At 42.9% G+C, this 20279-nt stretch overlaps 1 protein-coding gene across 14 annotated transcripts in view; it reads right to left on the reverse strand.

Annotated features, from left to right (window-relative positions):
• The window catches only part of Znf148 (zinc finger protein 148), a 136879-nt gene extending 118641 nt beyond the window's left edge, over nt 1-18238 (reverse strand). For 9 of the 14 annotated variants that reach the window (XM_063225123.1, XM_063225120.1, XM_063225126.1 and 6 more), the window contains exon 1: nt 18066-18221. The gene's annotated coding sequence lies outside the window, so the exon portion shown is untranslated. Of the gene's footprint in view, nt 1-11547; nt 11730-13499; nt 13587-17220; nt 17524-18065 lie in introns of those variants that run through there. The other 5 variants (XM_063225132.1, XM_063225131.1, XM_063225129.1 and 2 more) reach the window with 5 other exon arrangements.
• Nucleotides 18239-20279: the final 2041 nt, after the last annotated feature.

A 20279-nucleotide genomic window follows, 5' to 3' on the forward strand; every position in this document is an offset into this window, starting at 1 on the left:
AAACTAAAATGTTAACTAGAAGGGGAGCAAAAGAATGAACAAACATATCATCAAAAAAAGTTCTGGCTAAAAAGTAAGTACATACATTTTTTAAAAGTTCAGTATCATTAAGCCTTTAGACACGTGTAAATTAAAACTCCAAAAAGAAACCAATATATACATAGTCAAACAGTTAAAATTTGAAAGTAGAGGGCTGGGGATTTAGCTCAGCGGCATAAGCACTTGCCTCTCAAGCACTAGGTTGTGAGTTTGATCCCCAGTACCAAAAAAAAAAAAAAAAAAAAAAAAAGTAAGTAAAAATAAAAGTAGAAATAATATCAAATACCAGCAAGGTCACAGAAAACACAGCTGTCCTACATTACTGGTGGCAACGTAAAACAATACAAACGACACTGCGGAACAAGACTGCTTCCTTCCCCACTCTCCATAGTGCTGGGGAAGAGTCCAGGGCCTCATGCAGGAGACAAGCACTCCGCCACTAAGCTAGATCTACAACCCAACTTTCAAAATTGTCTAAACAAACATGTACTTGCCATACAACCCAGCACTCTGGGCATTTATCTCAGAAAAATAAAGTTTTGTTTATACTACAGATAATAAGTTTTGTTTATATACAGATATTCATTACCCCTTCAATAGCAAAATACTAGAATATACCAAAAGTTTTCAACAGGTGAATGGCCAAAGTATGTTTGATATATTACTATATATCATTCAGGAAATGACAAAGTACAGATCTAGGGACAGCTAGGGGGCACGAGTATAAATGGAACACTGGCCAAGGAGCCAGGGATATAGCTCAGTGGCACAGTGCCTGTCTGGCAAGTGCAAGGTCATGAGTTTGATCCGTGGTACGGAGGTGGGGGGGACACTGGCCAGCAATGGTTGAAACTAGGGAATGGGATGTGAGAGCTAATAATGCTATCCTTTCCTCTATTTAAATTTTTCTCTAATAAAAGATTGACAACATATTAAAAACTCACATAATATAAATTAACTCAATTTTACTTTGCTGTTTGTCAATTATATCATGAATTTAGTTCTAGAAAATAATGTCTTTCTCTGTTTTTAAAAAGGTAATCAGAGCGTGGTGGCATAGACCTGTAAATCTAGCACGTGAGAGGCTGAAAGAAGACCGAGTTCCTAGCAACTTAATGACTTACAGAGACCTGCCTCAAAACAACAACAAAAGGCGAACACACAAACAATCTTACTTATAACTTCTGTGCTGGAAAATATTTCATCTAAATATCAACTTTATATTTCATCCACTTACAATTCACCTGAAGGTGCCAAAATCTTTCTAAAAAATTAACCAAAGAGGGGCTGGGGATTTAGCTCAATGGCAGAAGTACCTGCATTGGAAGCACGCAATCATGAGTTCAATCCCTGGTACCGATTAAAAAACAAAAAATTAACCAAAGAGAGCTTGCTAAAAACAAATATATGGTCAACACAAAGATTAAAGTATCGTTCACCCAACAGGTCAAATTTGTATGCTTAAAGTATAACAAAACATCTTACTAATCCACTTGGGTCTCTATTAGAAACTGTGACTAACATCCTGTAGTCTGGGCTCCTTGGGAGCCTAAGGTAGGCAGATGGCTTGAACCCTGAAGTTTCAGATCAGCCTTTAACAAAGGGAGGGGGCCTACAATTTTATAATAAACTCAAAATTGTTTTGTTTAAAACTGTATGTGGTATTTTCAAATTTTGCAAGATTTTCCTAAAAAGCAGATACTAAAAAATGCACAATGATTAACATGCCATATTGAAGAAATACATATAAAACTAAAAAATTCACTAAAATAATGCAACATTACTTCTCACAATGCAATTACTAAAAATTTTAATTTGATTTTTTCCATTTTAATTATGTATCAAGCATGATACAATACCCTTTCCTCAGTAACATAGCTAATATTAATTTCAAAAGGTAATATAAAACTTTAAAAAATGAACAACTTGTGTTCTACTTTACCTGTAGGACCCTGAGTCATACACAATCTTTCTGAAACTCAGTTTCCTCATCTATAAAGTGAAGGAGTTATACTTAATTTTCTGTCTCCAAAATCTTGCATTCTGATGCTCTAACATACTTCATCTGATATCCCTCTAAGGATAATTTGGGGAAAGATTTACAATATATGATACAGAGATACCAATCACATTATAATCACTTACATAAGTTTAAGTCATTTGGAAGAATGTGATTCATAACTGAGTTTGTAGAGATAACATTAGCACTACTGACATTTTGCAACAGCTAATTTTTTTTTTCTTTTTCCTGGTACAGTACTAGGGATTGAACCCAGGGCCTTCCTTCCACTGTGGCAAAAGGGAGGTTATCTATCACATGCACTCAAGAAGTTTGGCATCAACCCATTAAAAGGCAGTAGCCTCTTCCAGAAAGGCAATCAAAAACTGTCACCAGCTAGGTACAGCGGGCCACACCTATAGTCCCACCTCCTCAGGCAGCTGAGCTAAGAAGTTAGTTTGAAGGCAGCCCGGACAGATTAGCAAAATTCTGTCTCAGAACTATTTTTTTTTACAAGGAGTTCAGATTAGCTTGAAGTAAGGAGGTGTCTCCAAAGAGTGCCAAACTCACCTCTGGTTTAAGAACTTCTGAATTGGACAAAATGTTCCAGGACTTTCTGAAGATGGGAAGGAGGAAAGAAGACTGCTTATCTTCTGTGATACAGGAGGAAATGTAGTAAAAAGCTAGGAGAATTTTCAACAAAGGAGAATTCCACTTTTAACTAAGACTCTGTAAAAATGCAGCCAGCACCCAGTGGCAGAGAACTGTAACCCTAGCTACACAGATAACTGAAGTTAGAGGATCACAAATCAAGAACGAGCCTGGGTAATTCAGCAGCGAGACCTTGACTCAAAACTTTAAAAAGGTGGGTGGGGATCGGGTGTGGACGTGGTAGAGTACAACTACCAGGCCCCTAGAATCACAGGACTTTGTGTAACAGGCAGAGGAAAAACCCTTCACCAGTTACTGTCATGTGTGACCAACACAGCAGTAATGAGAATATAAAAAGCTGTGCAGAAAATCCACAGGTATCTGTACTTTGTTAAGTATTCTCAATAAAGAGGCCCAAAGGTTTTAAACAGAAATTAATTAAGTTAACATAATTCTCCTCCCTTACATTTTCCAGAAGGATAAACATTCTCAAATTACTGTTATTCTCTAACCATTGAAGATACCCACGTGAAAAATACACTCACCCACAGTTAAATACCTTAAGCATCTATTTTAATCAAATGTAAATGTGGTACAAATTCCATTGAAAGGAACCCAGAGGAATACCCACAAGTCCTTGTATTTTTAAAGAAATCCAGTGCAGAGAAATTACATCTAAACTTAACATCTCAACAGAAATTAAACATTCTTAAATTCACCTTTTAGGTCTTCAATACTCAAAAACCTACTCAGCCATATTTTCTTCCAGACAAATACCCAGTTTCATTAGTCTATTCTTGGATAGGTCACCAGACTGGGAATAAGAGAATCAGCGTCTCTTCCCAGCTGCGAAGCAGGCTAGGAATCTCAAGCAAATCCTCCACGCAGCTTAAGGTTTTACACCCATACTATGCTGACAATATGGTAAAACTGCCCACCATCACAGTGTAAACGCAGGGCTACCTGCGACACCCAAAGGACAACTGCAAACGTATTTTTAGATTTATTAAATTTACAAATCTGAATCGGATTTATAGCAACATTTAACATACTTGAACTTTCAAAGTTCTATGATGCCTTTACTAATGTCCTCAATAATTACACCATTCCCAGTATCATAAAATCTATATGCAAACTAAAGAAGTCATCAAATCATAACTATTATATAAAATAAACAGTCTGACTTAAATTCAAGCTGCAGAAAGAGCTTCGGCTTTGCATTTCCTAACTAGTTTTTTGTCTACTATAGGGGTTCTTCCCTGACACTGAACTGTTGGCAAACTCTGGACAGCAAAAGTTTGCCCCGTAGCCTAATTCTGGAAAGGCCTTCGGCTTGTTCTGGTAACTAAACACGCAGGTAACACGAACAGGAAAGTGCAAGCATACATTTTTGCTTGATTCTAAGTAAAAACCTAACAGTGCTTGTCTGGTAAACCAAGCCCCCTGCCCGATGTTTCCGCACACCGTGGGTCGCTCAACACAGTCCAGCCCAGCGGAAGACCTGCACCGCGGGCCGGGCCGAGCGCAGAGCGGCCGCATCGCCAGCCCTCGCCGGGCCGACCGACCGGAAGAGGCCGGCGCCGCCTCCCGCACCGCGCACCGCGCACGCCCGCGCTCCCCGCTGCCGCACACCACAACAGGGCGCCGGCGCGCTCGGTGTGCGCGGACACGGCGGAGGCGCCTCCCCCGGCAGCGGCGCGAGGGCCCGCGTCCGCATCCACCCGGCGCCTACAGCCCACCTCCGAACCGCGGGCGCGCGGGCGGGCGGGGACCCAACCAGGAACCCTTTCCTCACAGGCCCAGTCACAACACACAGTGCACCAGCACGCTTCAGAACACAGCTTTGCCAACACGCACACCCCGACACAGCTCCCTTCAGGAGCTGCTTCCCTCGGCCGCCCTCCTCCTCCTCCATGCCTTACACAGCGGTATTTTTCCCTAAAGAAAAAGACTTCTAAACCAACTATCCACCTTATTGTTTTGAAACCTACTGTTCTCATACTAACAAGCTTCATAATCTCTTCCATTACATCTCCCATTTAGCTATTCAAAATCTCTCCAAAACTTTTTTAATTTTTACCAGCTCCTACCAAATCAATTCATAAATAACTCTCTCAAACACTGCATTTTTTCTAGACTGTTTCCTCATTCCCTCAAAGCTAACATTTGCCAGCTTAACATAGAATTCTTCCCCACACTTGCCTCAAATTTTATGAAACTATTCCAAAAAGGCCACCTGTCATTGAAAAACGCATTTCCTAAATATACCCGCAAAACTTTTTTTTTTTTTTGTCTGTTTCTTTTTTATCGGTACCAGGGATCGAACTCAGTCCTTGCAAGGCAGGCGCTTATGCTCCTGAGCTAAATCCCCAGCCCCAACCCGCAAAATTTTTGACAGCAATTTTTCCTAATATTCCCTAACAATTCACCTGAATCATACACAATTCCTCACCATTTCCCTAAAGACTAATTATATAACCTAACTGAACAAATTCTATCATTGTGTGTATCTACCCAAACATATATATAGACAACCACACATATACAGGACCCTGCAGAACAAGCCCTGGGATTTGGGCTCTTCTCAAATCTACAAGGAAAACTCCTCTATGCCAATTCAGATTTTCAGGCATTCGACCCTATCTAATTAAATCAATTATCTATGTAAATTATAAAGGAAGTTATCATTAAAAATACACATCATCTTTCCATTTCTATAGTAATCCTTGCCAACACAAACATCTTCCGTAAAATATTCATTCTTACTTTAACCCACACACACCACCAACCATCAGCACACAGCCCCCTCAAAAGGCCCTGGCATGTCTGAGTTGGTCCTGGAAACAACTCTAGCACAGGTAGGCAAGGTGCTACATGTTATGCCACGTCCTGAGCCCAGAGCGCAGCATGCAGCCCAGTGGAGAAGTGTTTCTTACTACCTTTGGTGAGTTACTACATGAAGTTAGAGGGAAAGGGACGACTGCCCCAGGGCTGCATGCCAGGACTAACCCTGAAGCAAAGCTGGACCACATATCCATGGGGTGCCTTGTCATGTTTTTCTCAATGCCACTTTTGGTTTCTGCCTTATGTTCCCTCTAAAACGAACATAAAAAACTCTGATCTGGATAGGAAAAGTATTCTCTGCTCAGGTTAAAAAAGTTGTCTTGTGAGAAAAACAAGACAAATTTTTTTTGAAGCATAGAGCATAGGTCCCTTAATGTTTTTAAAAACATCAATTGCTGGGACCAGAGCAAGGCACCTACGGACAATTTCAAAAACCTCAGTCAGGAAGGCACTAGAAAGTAAGTATTTAAAAGGTGATGAAAAACAAAGTTTGACAAAAATGATGCTAGGTGTGGTGATGCTTGCTTGTGCCTAGAGCACCTGGGAGGCTGAAGCTTGAGGATTACAAATTTGAGGCTAGCCTGTGATACATAGCAAGTTCAAGTCCAACTGGGACTATAATATTTAGACTGTGTCTCGAAAAAAAACTGGACCAGTGTGGGATGGTTCTGCATGCCTGTAATTCTAGCACTCAGGAAGCTGAGGCAGGAGGATTGCTGTTAAAACTCAAGGCCAGCCTGGGCTACATAGTGAGTTAAAGGCTAGCATGAATTACAGAGCAAGACCCTGTAAAAAAAGAAAGATAGAAAGTAAGTCAGGTCAAGAAAACTTATTTAGAATTGTATGTCTGGGAAGCACGATATTTAAGTAATAAATGGAAAGACACAATAAGCTTCTAACATCACTACCAAATACCTGAGGTAAACTGGAACAGTGAGTGGCACCTGCCTTAGTCCCAACTACCTGGAAGGCTGGGACAGGAGAATAAGGAGAAGCTCAGGAAGATTCTGCCAACCAAGCACAAACCCGCAAGACAGTCTTGTATTTTATTTTTAAGAAAGTGAGATTGTTATGGTTTAAATCTAGACTGTCCTCCAAATGGCTCTTGTGCTCAGAGACCGGGCTTTTGGAAAGTGATTGGATTACAGGTATGCGACACTTTAGAGTCTGCCGATGAGTTCAGGGATGCCCGTGCTGTTAGAGGTTGGCCGGCTGAGCAAAGTCACTGGGGGGTGACCAGGAGGGCTCCTTCTCTCCACTCTTCCCTTCCCCACTTCTAGGCCCTCCTGATGGAAGCAGCTTTTCTCCTTCGACCCCTCCACTGCGTGTTTCCTACCTTGGGGACAGCAGACTACGCACAGAGTTCTCTAAACACTGGGAACCAAAATAAACTCCTCCTCTGAATTGTGGGTGTCAGGAATTGTGTTTCAGCAACAGGAAAGTAACTCAGACAGATAAACATCACAAGAAAAAGAGAGAAAATTAAGTCATGCTGAACAAAAGAGAAAAGCAGAGGCAGTATTAGACCTCCAGCCATCTCGTGGTACCATGTCCTACGGCACTGTCCTCACTCTGGACCCATGTCTGTCCTGGGTCGTCATCTCCTCAGCAGCATGACATCTTACTTTAATTACATTTAGGCTCACTCCCGTCCGCTGTTACTAACTTGCCTGTGTGCCCTTGTCAACCAACCGCCCCCCATCTTTTGGGGGCGTCACATGCCCATCTCGTTCTTGAGTGTCTCGCTTCTAACCCTCGGTTACCTCTCGGATGGACTTCTAGCAGCACAGTACAGTGGTTCTCATTCTGTACTATTTGTTTTATAAAGAAGTTAGAAGAACAAGTGAATGTACAAACCCATGTCTTTCTTTCAGGTCCCATGCTACAAAAGAACTGTTTGACTTTTGTTCCTTTTTTGAAGACAGGGTCTCACTATGCAGTCCAGACTGGTCTTAAAGCCATTGGGTATCCCCGACTGACCTTGAAGTCACGCGGTCCTCCTGTGTCGCCTCCTAAGTCCCGGGATTACAGCACGTGCACCACCCCAGTTTACATTTGTATAGCTCCCGCGGACGGTCACGCCCTGGCTCACCTGGCTTTTCCTGTGACCTGCTTCTCGCACCTCCCAGCTCTGCCGCTCTCCTACTCTTTCAGTTTGATGAACAGTCTTCCTGCGGCTAGCTCCCTAGGGCCACTTCCACTGTTTCTGCCACTAAAAAATCATTCTGCAGTTCACATTAGTCACACAAAGCACCCCTTCTGCAACAACTACCAGAGTACCTTCCTATCATTTTCCCTAGTTACTTCAATTCTGCTTCGCCCCAAATCCAGCCATTATTCCTAATGACTTCAACAATGATGCTGATGTGCTTTTCTCACTCTGACCCGCCTCGGCTCCTCAAATCTGCACCTGTGCTGCAGTTAGTCACACATACCCACTGAAAGCAGGCCATCGCTCCAAAGCACTAGAACTTAGAGATGCATTAAAAAACAAAACAAAACTCACTGCCATACATGTTGTAGTTACACACAAGCTCATGGTTACCATTTGGCATCACATAACTGAAACCTGTCTGTCAGTCACTTTATTATGCCCTCTGCAGTACATTATGACCTTCACTATATGCACACCCGACTTCCCAGGGAACAACAGCACTCGCTGCCCCCTCTCTACACCCACATAGTGAGTGTTAACACCACACAAGGTCAGCAATATTCCTCAAAAGATTATTCCAAACACAACTCTCCAGCTGCCTAACTAATCCACAGCTTCATATTTAAATACTTAATCCCATCAAATATTCAATTTTTCATAAAAAATTCCCTCAAGTCACACCTGCTCCACCTGTGATCCTCTTTCCAGCTTCTATAATGCTGCACTGTCCATCCCCCCGTTACTTCTTGCCTCCAGTTCTGAGGAAAGGTGTCCTTCCTTTTTAAGTAACTCCTTAAAACAGTTCCTTATCCGTTTTCATACTCTTCCTACCCACTCAGTAACCTCCACGCACTCGGGTCTCTAATTGCTCTCTTGAAGACCGGGCGAGGAGGAAATTGTTTGAAATCTCACCGCCTAAGTCCTGTGTTCTCTTGGCCTGAACTACCTACCTGGGTTTGCATAAGCACAGCATTCAATTCTGCATGTTCTTTTCTGACTTTCGGTCCGCAATTTTAATCTCTAATTGCTTCTTCTCCCTCAAGACTCTTTCCTGCTCATGATCTGACACTTTACTTCAACATTTTCACTCTTCACATAAATATCTTCCCCCAGCTTCCAAAACTAATGTTTAAGCCAACAACATCTACTACAATCTAAGTTATTCCTTAGAAATTGGTGTATTGGTATCTTTTAACCTAAATTCTTCAACTACTACTTCAATAAAAACTTTAATTATCTGTCCAAATTTCAAAACCATCAGCACTCTAGCAAATCCTGAATCAGTAGCTTCAGTTGTCAGCCCCATGTGGGCAACTCTAAGTCTCTGTTGGACTTCTTTTCTTAGCTCCAATCCTCTAGCTAGAGGACTCCCATGGATGCTTCCATTTGGTGCCTTTCATGTTAAATGGTTAGTGTGTCTTAAAACACCAAGATAGTTCTGCCAATTAATCCAGTTAATTCTGTTAATGGCACAATTCTCAGTCATCTAGGATATTAAGCCCTAAAGCAGTTGGTGGGGAACTGACCTACTGCAACAGGCTCTTTGTATCTTTGAAACAAACCATCACTGCGCTAGAGCATCTTTTAACTTTTCCTTTCCTCCACTGGTCAACCTATCCAGACCGTGAATCAGTGCTCCCCACTCCATCCTGAGTCCAGTTAAAACTTCTTAGTCTTCGCCAAACGACCCAATGTCCAAAAATCATGGAATAAAACATCAGTCTATTAAAATAAAGGAATCCTAAGGAAGAAATGAAAAAGAATGAACTACTGCTATCTGCAACATGGATGAACCTTACAGACATACTATTGAGAAAAAGAAACCAGACACGGAAGTATAGTTTCAGTTGTGTGAAGTTTAAAATCACACAGCACTACACTGCTATCACAGAGGTGAGATAGAGGCTAATGTGTACCACTCTAATGTGCCCCACTAAACTATCAAAACAGGCAATTCGATTTCAGCTGCTGCCGTGTGAATCTTTCCCAGTCTTCAGTGTCCCCACTCAAATCACATCCCCTTTCCTCATTTGTAATTCTACCGGTCCCTAACTAACCCCAATTCCTAGTTTCTCGGCCAGGCTCCTAACGGGTCTTCTAACCTCCAGCTGTACTCTACCACCATACTTCCCTTCTGTATGGTACAGCTATTACAGTCAGCTTAAACAGTCTAGGGCTCCACATGGTAGCATCCTTGCATAGCATGCGCCTGGCCCTGGGTTCAATCCCCAGCACTGCAAAAACTTATGAAATATATAGTCCTGGCACAATTCTCAAAAAAGTTCAGTAGCTGCACATTAACGATGTATGTTGCCAGGTGTGGTAGTGCACACTGTAATCCCAGTAGTCGGGAGGCTGAGGCAGGAAGACTGCCATGAGTTTGAGGCTAGCCTGGGCTACACAGTGAGTTCTCGGTCAGCCTGGACTACAGAGCGAGACCCCGTCTCAAAAAACAAAAACAAAAAAAAAGAGACTCATATTAACATACTCTAATCTTATGTTAATATAATTTAATCCTCAAATCCTCACAATAACACAACAAGGTATGATATCAATTTCCTGATGAGAAATTCTCAGACTCGAAAAGAAAGTAATTCTCTTTAATCACAGAGTGAGTAAACAGAAGAGCCAAGACTAAAACCCAGCTTTTATTTGCTTACTAAGCACAACACTACATCATATCAAACTTGGTTTAGCTTTCAAGGTCACTCATTTTCTATCAATCCCAACTGACTCTTCCTCCCTTCTACCACATTATGCACTATTTGTAAACTTTCCACACTGCAGGTTGTGACGAATTAGTGGTTCATGAAATCAGTTCAGTGGGTGACAACCAGGTTCCCTCCCATCCCCAGCCATCTGTGCTTTGTTACTGTTTTAGAACAGGTAACATCCACATGTCACTAACCTGGTAAGGACAGCCACTGTATTATTGAACTTTTTCTCTTACACATATATACAGACATTCACACATGTGTATATTAGGTGAAAATGAGACTCACACTTCTTAGAGTGGATTACAGTTTAGAAACTAAAAATTAACTCTCCGTTCTCTGTAAGTTGTAGGACTCTCACCTCTAAACCCATGCTACCTTACTCCCTCAGTTTGGAATACTCCAGTAACCTGTCAGACTTACCTCTCTTTGAAGACTAGCTAAAATTTCACTTCATACCACTAAAATACAGGTCTGAGTTCTCCCCTGGTCAAATGTCTTTTCCACCTTCTAACTTCAGTAATATTATTTTTCTAATATACTTGTGATCACAGTGTAGGTATTTGTAAGTCTGGCTCTGTCTTCTAAAATATAAGTCCTAAAAGACTATTCTTGACTGTATCCAAAGATGCGTTTGCATATAATCTGTATTATCTGTTAAAGAAAACTCATCCCATCACTTTCTGAAACCTTCAATTATAAATCACGTAATTTCTACATTCCAAACTTGTTTAATTCTTATCTTCCAAATAGCTTTACCACCTTTCTTTCTCAAACAGCCCTTTTAAAAAATCCCCTTTATCTTCCATTTTCTCATGCATTCCTCGAAACTTTATTTGTCATACTTTAACATGTTTCCTTCTTTTAGAATCAATCTTATTATCTATCAGATACCATTTTCCCTGCTTCTCCATCTTACTCCTAGTTCTCTAATATCCACACTGATTGATATTATACTCTTTAAACAGATTTTCCTTTCCTTTTCTGTTCAGCTAGAGCCACTCAAATTATTCTAATACATTTTACAACATACATTTTTATCAATCCTATTACATCTTATGTAGAAAAAGGCAAGTTAAGAATTAATAAAACAATCACAGGAAACACAGACAATTTAAACCTCATACACCTTCTCATTCACTCACTTATTCAACTGTGGACGTGCCCTCAGTTCTGTCTGTTCTACTCATAATTCAAAAAGCAGCTTTGAGAAAAACATACAGCAAAATGCCAGGCTAACAGGGCCAAGTTGATGCACGCTCTTCACTCATAGAAACCAAGTAATTTGCAAGGCACAGACTCAGAAAAGGATGAACTAACAGTTGCCCTGGAAAAATAAAGAAAAAAAGAAAAATTACAAAGTCTCTGTAAATGGGGAGGGAAAGGCGTAAAAGTAGAGGTAAGGGAATGCGACAAAAAAAGAAGTTAAAACATGTACAGGCGCAAATTATGATGAATGTGATTAGTATGTATGTCTAATGTACCCATAAAATCTGATTGCAGAAAAAAAACTAAGTTATCCTGGATGTAGATGGAAACAGACCCCACAGTTGTTGCAAGGGGCTCAACATCTACCCCACAAATGTAAATGTGAAAAGGAAAAAAACCAACCTAGGAGTGGTGGCACAAGCCACTAATCCCAGCACTTAGAAGGCTGAGGCAGAAAGATCATTACAAGTTTGAGGCCAGTCTGGCTACATAATGAGATCAAAGCCAGCCTGAATTACAGAGTAAGACCTTGTGTCAAAAACAAAAATAAACGACCCAGTAGGAGTAGCGTAAATGAAATAGGCAGAACGCCCATTAGTGAAAACTAGATTCATATTCTAGGTTCATTCTAGGCCTGTAACTGAAATTTGGAGCCATTTAATTTCTCTCTGAGATCCCTAAAGAATACTTGCAAATATCTAGTTAAAGTATGATGTACTTAAATCCTTTCCCCAAATCTTAGCCAATATTCACTGCTCCTTTCTCTGAACTTCTTAAGGCACTTACTGTCTGCAAGTCATTTGTGAGCTTAATCATGAAGGGCTCTGCTCAAGGTAATGTGACTGTTAACAAACATGACAGAATTTCTTTACATCTTCAAGTCAGCTTGGTCCTCTAACAGAAGGTACCTTGGGAGGCTATCACGTATCCAATCCATCTAAGCATTTGATGCATTCCACCAACACCTACCTAGTGCCTGGCTAACTAATATGAGGCTCTTGCCACTGTCCAAAATATTTCCAACCCCCTCTTTGGGTGTATTCCAAGACCAGTTAATAAGTCAACCAAGAATATCATCCCCCATTTCTTCTTTTTTTAGCGACAGGGTCTCACTGTCCAGTTCAGACTGCCCTTGAACTTACTATGTAGTGCCCTCAAACTTGAGGTGATCCTCCTGCCTCAGGCTCATATGCTGGGATTATAGGCATTTGCCACCACATCTGGCTCATTCCCATTACTTTGATTAATACAATAGTAAATTATTCTTTATTTACTCTATTATATATTAACTGAGCGTTAGTATTTCTAAAAATGAAACTTTTCAAAGTAAAGATTTGACAACAATGAGATTACTCAGCCAATATCATGCCTTGTGTTATTTATAAATGTGCCATCCTAAAGGAATTATAAACTCGAAAAGAACAGGGACCACGTTTTGTTTATTTTATAGGACCCTCTCCCAAAAGCACACAATAATTAGGTAAATCATATAGAAAGATACTTTAGTCACAAAGGTAACTCAGAAAAGATATGAGCACTGCCTCTGAAAATGACTACCACGGTGGAAAAAAATTCCCATCTGAAGAGCCTCATTTTTTGAACTCAAGTTTCTGAAACCTTACACTGTTGCTGAATTATTTCACAACTGTCTTCCCTCCCTAAAAGAATGTAAATACTGTAAATTCCTTGAGGGAAGAAATGTCCTTCAATTTTTTTTGTCTTTAAAATGAATGAAGAAGCTGAGGCAGGAGGATTGCTGTGAGTTTGAGGCCAGCCTGGGCTATGTAGTGAGTTCAAGCCCAGCCTGGACTGCATGGTGAAACCCATCTCAGAGTTTGTTTCCTGGTACCCCTACCCCCAAAAAAGAATGAAGTATGGTGGTACACACCTGTAATCTCAGCATTCTAGAGGCTGAGGCAGGAAGATTGTCTCAAGTTCAAGGCCAGCCCTGGATTCAGAGGGGGACCTTTTGGACCTTTTCTCAAAAAAAGCAAAAAATAAAAGAAGAAGTAGTAGTAAGTAGTACAAATTAAAACAATAATTTAAAACAATGACAAAAAATGTAAATTAAACCAGTACCCATTTTGTTGTTGTTTTGAGATAGGGTCTCACTCCCTAGTCCAGGCTGCTCTGAACTCAGTAAGCAGCCTGGGCTGGCCTTACACTCATGGCAACTCTCCTGTCTCAGTCTCCACAGTGCTGGGATTACAGGCACCACACCGTGCTCAGTGCCCCTGCTCCAGACCAGATTTACTCCAGATAAAGCGAGCCTCGGATAGAAGAGACCTTTCATCCTCACCTTCAATATTTTTGAAGGATTCTTACAGTTCCATTCTAATCTGTCATCTGTGTTCTTTCCTTAATGTAAAGGCCCTCCACAGCCAGATAGCCCCTCCTTCTCTTTCTAATACATACATACATACACACACACACACACACACACACTTTTGTCTACAATATCCGCACAGTACTTCAAGAAATTGCACACAGTCTACCATTATCACTAACAGTAAATATACTTTCCAGCAGTCTTTAACACATATTTATTGAACACTCAAGAATCTGGCATGCTGGTGAATGCCTGTAATCCCAACACTCAGGAAGCTGAGACAGGAAGATCACCATGAATTCAAGGTCACGTGGGTTACATAGGAGTTCAAGGTCAGCCCGAACCACCAAAGTAAGACAAACACACACACACACAAAATGTTGAATTTCCCCAAAGATTAAATAGTCTCAACTCTAGGCTAGGTTACAATCTAGTTATTATTTGCAAAACAAAGAGTGATTCTCATTAGTTAAGTAAATATAAAATTTAGCAGTTCAACTCTACATATGAATACAGTTGTTATTAAGACTTCCAAAACAAGCTTTTGGAGAGCCATGGAGGAGCAGGACTGAGTAATCATGCTTCAGAGACTGCACACAGGGCCACAAATTCCATCACACTTAAAAGTACCTCATACCCAGATCTCAAAGACACTCGTATTTCATGACATTATCCTAATATACAAGCAGTATAGTTTTTTCCAACATATTCCTACTGTAACAGTGACTTACATATACTCATTTTTTTTCTAAGTGCCACAAATCTCAGTCATACCACTGTAAGGGACACCTTGCTAACAACTTAATCAAAAACTCTCAGAATTTTTTATTGTTTCTCTAGCATTCCCAACAAATTATCACTAACATCAAACTCTAGCCTTCATGCCACCCCTCCCCTACCCATATTTCTGTTACTTCTCCCACTTCACCTCAAGACACATGCATCTACCCCACTGCTTCCTAAAATGAAGAACTGCTACAGAATCTGAGAAACAACACCCAGGGGTCATTCAACACATTTCCAGGTTCCACATACTAAAACTCTCCATAAGATTGTCAAAGAACACTGCAATCTGGTAGCTAATTTCAGGATGAACAATTTCACCACCAAGCAACTTATTTCTAACCAAAAGGGTGCTGTTTCATATAAGCTAGACTGCCTTGTACTCTGATCCTTCAAAACTTAGCTTGGACTGCCGTGAGTTTAAGGCCAGCCCGGGCTGCATACTGAGTTCAAAGCAGCCTGGACTAGGGAATGAGACCCTATCTCAAAACAACAACAAAATGGGTACTGGTTTAATTTACATTTTTTGTCATCATTTTAATTTGCCCAGTATTTCCAGCCTAATTCTGAACACTCTTCTCTACTTCAAGAAAGCTGTCCTATTCTAAACCGTCATCTAACATAGTGGGGAAATCAAGAGACAAAAGTCTCAAGTAGCTGGACTCTAAATTCAAGGCCCAAGCATATCATTTAAAAATACAAACATACAATCAAAGAACTAAAGTGACAACTACAAAATCAGGAAAAAAAAAGAAAAAGGGGGATGAGGTCAATGATATAAATCCTTTCCACTCTGGGCAGCATCACTCCTTGATGTCATTTTGATAAATCAGTAACGGTATATGCCTAGTACTTGGAGACCTATAGAATGCTAAGCATGAAAAGAAATACAAAAATAATCATTAGGGTAAGTGACCTCACTGCTGGGAGTGGTGCCACAAGCCTGCAATCCCAGCAATTAGGAGGCTGAGGCAGGAGGATCACTGTAAAGCCAGCCCAGGGTACACAGTGAGTTCAAGGACAGCCTGAACTACATAGACCCTGTCTCAAAAAACAAAATAAAAGTAACCTCTGGAAAGTGGCACTGCTGGACAGATAAAATAGCATCTATAACTTTCTACTGCTAAGTTCCCTCAGAACAATTTAAAGAATTACATACATGTATTATTTTGTAATTTAAACAACAAGAAAAACAATGACATACTATACTTGAGTGCATTATACTTACAATATTCCTAAAGAGAGGAAGGGAAGAAAAACTGGCCCTTTCACACTATGACATAAAAATGGGTACAACATACGATCTAATGCAAATGAAGTCCTTTTACCTTTTACCAAGTGAACAAATCTGAATGTACTGACTGATAGGTTTCCAAATTTTTAAAGTAACAATGCTGGTTTCTTTCTATAAGAAAATCTATAACAACAGAAAACCCCTTTGCACTCCAATTAGCATTCTTCTTTAGAGATACCTATCTTCCTCATTCATCTCTTCACTTTCGACTCCCATAAAAATTTTTCACAATTAACATACTTATGACTCTTTCTTTTGCTTAAGAAATACTACAATGAAATGTGTATACAGCTCCTTTTAATACCAAAGTGAATAATATACAGGTAAATTTTTATAACCAGGCATGGTGGCAAACACCTGTAATTTCCCCTGGGAAGCTGAACCAGGAGGACTTCCAAGTTGGAGAGGTCAGTCAGGGCAGGGCTACACAGCAAATTCAAGGCCAGCTAGACTACATAACAAGTATCCCCACAAAAAAAGAACGCGGTTTCTTCCAGGGTTCTGTCAAGGAAATGGAAATGGGTTCTGATGTGGGCTCTGCAAATCCAGAGCTCAGTTCGTTTCCTGACACTTATACTAACTATCCCTTCAGTCTGGCTCTAGACCCACCCAGTCTCTTCAGGATCCTACAGTCCTGACCTCCTTACAACCTAGGACCAAAACAGATATTCTAGAGATCCTCCATCCTGCATGCCTACGTTTTGCTGGCAGCTGTGTTTTCAATACCATCATGGCTCAGAGAAACAGTACACTGAGAATTATGAATGGCAAAAGCTCTCCTGCCAGCACCACAGGTACAGAACCAACCCAGCAAACTAGGCTCATCTGAGCTACAAACAGAGCTCCCAAAGGGCCACCCTCCTCCCTCACCTGAGTATAATCTCAGGTACTGCAATCCAGACTGAATTATATGGCACCAGCTGCACTGGACCAAATAAATGGAGAGTGAAGAAGCCGCCACCAAGTCAAGTAATTTCCATTCCAGCAGCGCCACAACAGTGTTCATCCAGGCTCTGGTAAGTGACAGCACTCTAAATCTGCTAAAAACCTAAATTCTTCAGTCCGAAGAATCTCCACAGGCAGGCTCTTTTTCCAAGTCTGCTTCAGAGGTTTCATCCCCACTGGTGCAGGGCTAAAATGTCTCAGACCAAACTACACAAGAAGGTTCTCGGTAACCCCCACCGCGGCCGGACCCACACTTACCAGACGTCATCTATTGAAGAGCCCAGACAGGTTCGGAACGAGGCCATCCGGGCCCATCTGGAATAACTCTTTAGTCCTTGGGCTAGCATTTACTAATTATGCCACATCTGTCTATTCTATTATGCATTCCCTGCCTATTCTCTAATATTTAGCACTCCTTCTTTCAAACGCTTTCTATTCGTGGAAACTCCTAGATCCCTTCTTTCCTTGCCTCGGAAACGCTTCAGTTCTTTCCATAATGAAATACCTAACGTAGCTGCACAATGAACACCCCCCAGAATCCTCGAGACTCCTCCACGGCCACCCCTGCATTCCTCCACCTCCCCGGCTTCGTGCCCCGGCCTCTCTCCCCCTCTGCACACCCCACTATGTTTCCTGCAAGCATTCCCTTTCCCCAGCCCCTGCCCTGCCCTTCTCCCGAAGAGCACACTAGGCAGCGACAGCGACTGAGGCCTGCGGTGCAGAAAGCGCTGCACCAGGCGCGGCGGACACAGACCTGGTGTCTCCCCGGCCTCCTCACACCCACACCCGGCGCCCTGCAGCCGCCCCGCGCGAGCACCCCGCCGCCGTCCCTACCTCTGTCACCCCTCTCTGGCCTCAGAGGCCGCCCGCTCGCCTCCGCCACCCCCGTCATTATCCGTCTTCAAGCCCTCAGCCAGCCGTCCGCGCCCTGCCTGCCCGCGGCCCGGCCCGCCCCGCGCTCCCCTGGGCCTCGGCGCCCAGCCCGGCCGCCCCCCGCCTCGCCTCGCTCGCTCGCTCCCCGCGGGGTCAGGCCGTTACCGCCGCGCGCTCCCCTCCCGCCCTCCTCCTCCCGGGGCCCGGGCCTGCCAGGCCGTGCGCTTTACCGCGGGCGGGCGCCGACTCGCGCGGTCACCGACTGTAGGCGGCGGCGGCTCCAACCTTCCTAGGGGCCGTGAGAGGAGGGGAAGGGGGGAGGGGGGAGAAGTTTTGCTGTGGCAGCTCCCGCAACAGCTCCCACCCCTGCGCCTTTCTCCTCTTCCTCCCCCTCCTCCTCCTCCTCCTCCTCTTCCTCCTTCTCTTCCTCCTCCCAGAGCAGTAGAGAGGCAGACATACCGCGGCTAGAGCGTCGCCGCGGTCGCCGCCGCTGCCGGCGCGGTGCATTGTGGGAAGCCCCGCACGAGGGACGCGCTCCGAGGCGCCCGCCCTCGCCTGGCTCAGAGACCTGGCTGGAAAGCCCAACGTGGCTTCGGTCCCGGCGCCTGCGTGTCACCGGCGCAGCTCGGCCGAGGAAGCTGGCTCCGAGCTGCGGATCCCCCTGTTGGGCCCAGGAGGAAAGCAGTCGGAAGAAGACCGCGACCGAGAAAGCCTCTTTGACGAGGGAGTGCTCGCGCCTGCCGCCTCGGTCTGTCTGACGCCGGCAGAAGTGCTGGAGTCCGGGAGCGTTTCGGGCCGCGGGGAGAGGGGGCGAGAGCCGAGGTGAAGGGTTGTCTGCCAGGGTTTCTCGGCTTTTTCGTTTATCCGCTCTTACAGTGCTTCCCCCCACCCCCCGCCACCTCAGATACCACCTTTTCGGGAAAATGAAACTTCGCCCTTGAGACTCGCCAGCCTAGTTAGATGCAGACCCCAGAAAAACATAAAGCGAGCCAGCCCTGGACATTTTGGGGCAGAGTTCTAGCATAGTCTCTCCGAGTTCACCTGGAACCCGAAGTTCTGGCTGTAGAGCAGCGAAGGCTTGGTAACGGTCTGTACGGAGCTGGGACTGTACAGTTATCTCATCCTCGGCGAGCGCTTTAAATGACCTTCGCCCAATGGTGACCTCACCGGGCGCCTTCGTTCAACTAATGTTTATTAGGCGCCCCGAGGTACTTGTGCATACTGCAGTGGCTCACAATTACTCATCTCGCGGTCCCCACCCTAGCACAAGGTCAGTTTGGTAATATGAAAGATGCTCAATAAATGTTGAGCGAACGTGAGTGTCAGAAACTTTCCGTGGGATGCAACACCTTCATTATGATTTCTTCATAATTATCTGAAGACTTTTTTAGCGCAATATTTAAACATAACCTTCAGGGGAAAAGAAAGGCTATTAATTTATCTATATAACCATTTCTGGAATTCTCCTTCCCGTGTCCACACCACCTTCCCACCTCTTGCCAACTGACTGTTCATTTGAATAGTGCTTTTTGGCAAAACTCCAAACTCCCGCATTATGCACTTGTGATGACACTGAATTAGATTACTGTCTGCAAGGTTAATGTTCCCTCGGGCATTAACCTTAGTAGATCGTGATGCCTGTTTGGAAATAGCTGAGGCTCAAAGGTTCAGCTTAATTTAGACACAGGTAACTAAGAAGATGGAGGATAAACCACCGCTTCACTCTTTAACTATCCATGTGCTTTCTCCACTGAAAAATATAAATTTTAATAAGATGACAGTGCATTTTCTGAATGCTAATTGCAACACAACAGTGCTATAAGCTGGAGCAAGGGACAGTTATCTGGAGGACAGCCCTCTGGCAACTTCTAACATCTGCAATTGCATCAAATTCAGATGCTAAAAACACCTCTAGCAGCAAAGAAGCAGACTCTCAGTATTAGGCAATGGGGAAACTGATGACTAAAAAGGCAGAAGACCTAGAGAAGACACCCAGTGCGCTAAGATTCGATGGATTTGTCTCTAGAGATAGATCTAGTTCTCTGCTTAGCACTGTAATTGAGAAACAACTGTAAAATGGGCAGAGGAAAGAGCACTGTAGGAGTTCTGACAGCAGAAATGATAAGTTTTCATCTTTTCTAGGTTAAACTTCTAGAAATAATTTTCAGTTCCAGTTAGTCACAATCACCTTGCTTACCTTCCCAAACACTGGTCCTGAACATTCCACTTATTTTTGTAGTCGTGGACTCAAAAAGTTGTAAATATAGTAAAAGTGTCTCATTCACCTGGCACAAGGCCTTAGGTCTAATCCCAGTACTGACCCTCCCATCCCACCACCAAAGTAGTAACCACCTGAATAAAATGGCCATAGCAATCTTAATTTCTTTTTTTTTTTTTTTTTTTTTTTTTTTTTGTCTTCTTCCTTTTTATCGGTTCTGGGGGTC

Source organism: Cavia porcellus, unplaced genomic scaffold (assembly GCF_034190915.1).
Source record: "Cavia porcellus strain 051 isolate PalLab524CR breed Dunkin Hartley unplaced genomic scaffold, mCavPor4.1 scaffold_15, whole genome shotgun sequence".
Taxonomy (NCBI): Eukaryota; Metazoa; Chordata; class Mammalia; order Rodentia; family Caviidae; genus Cavia; species Cavia porcellus.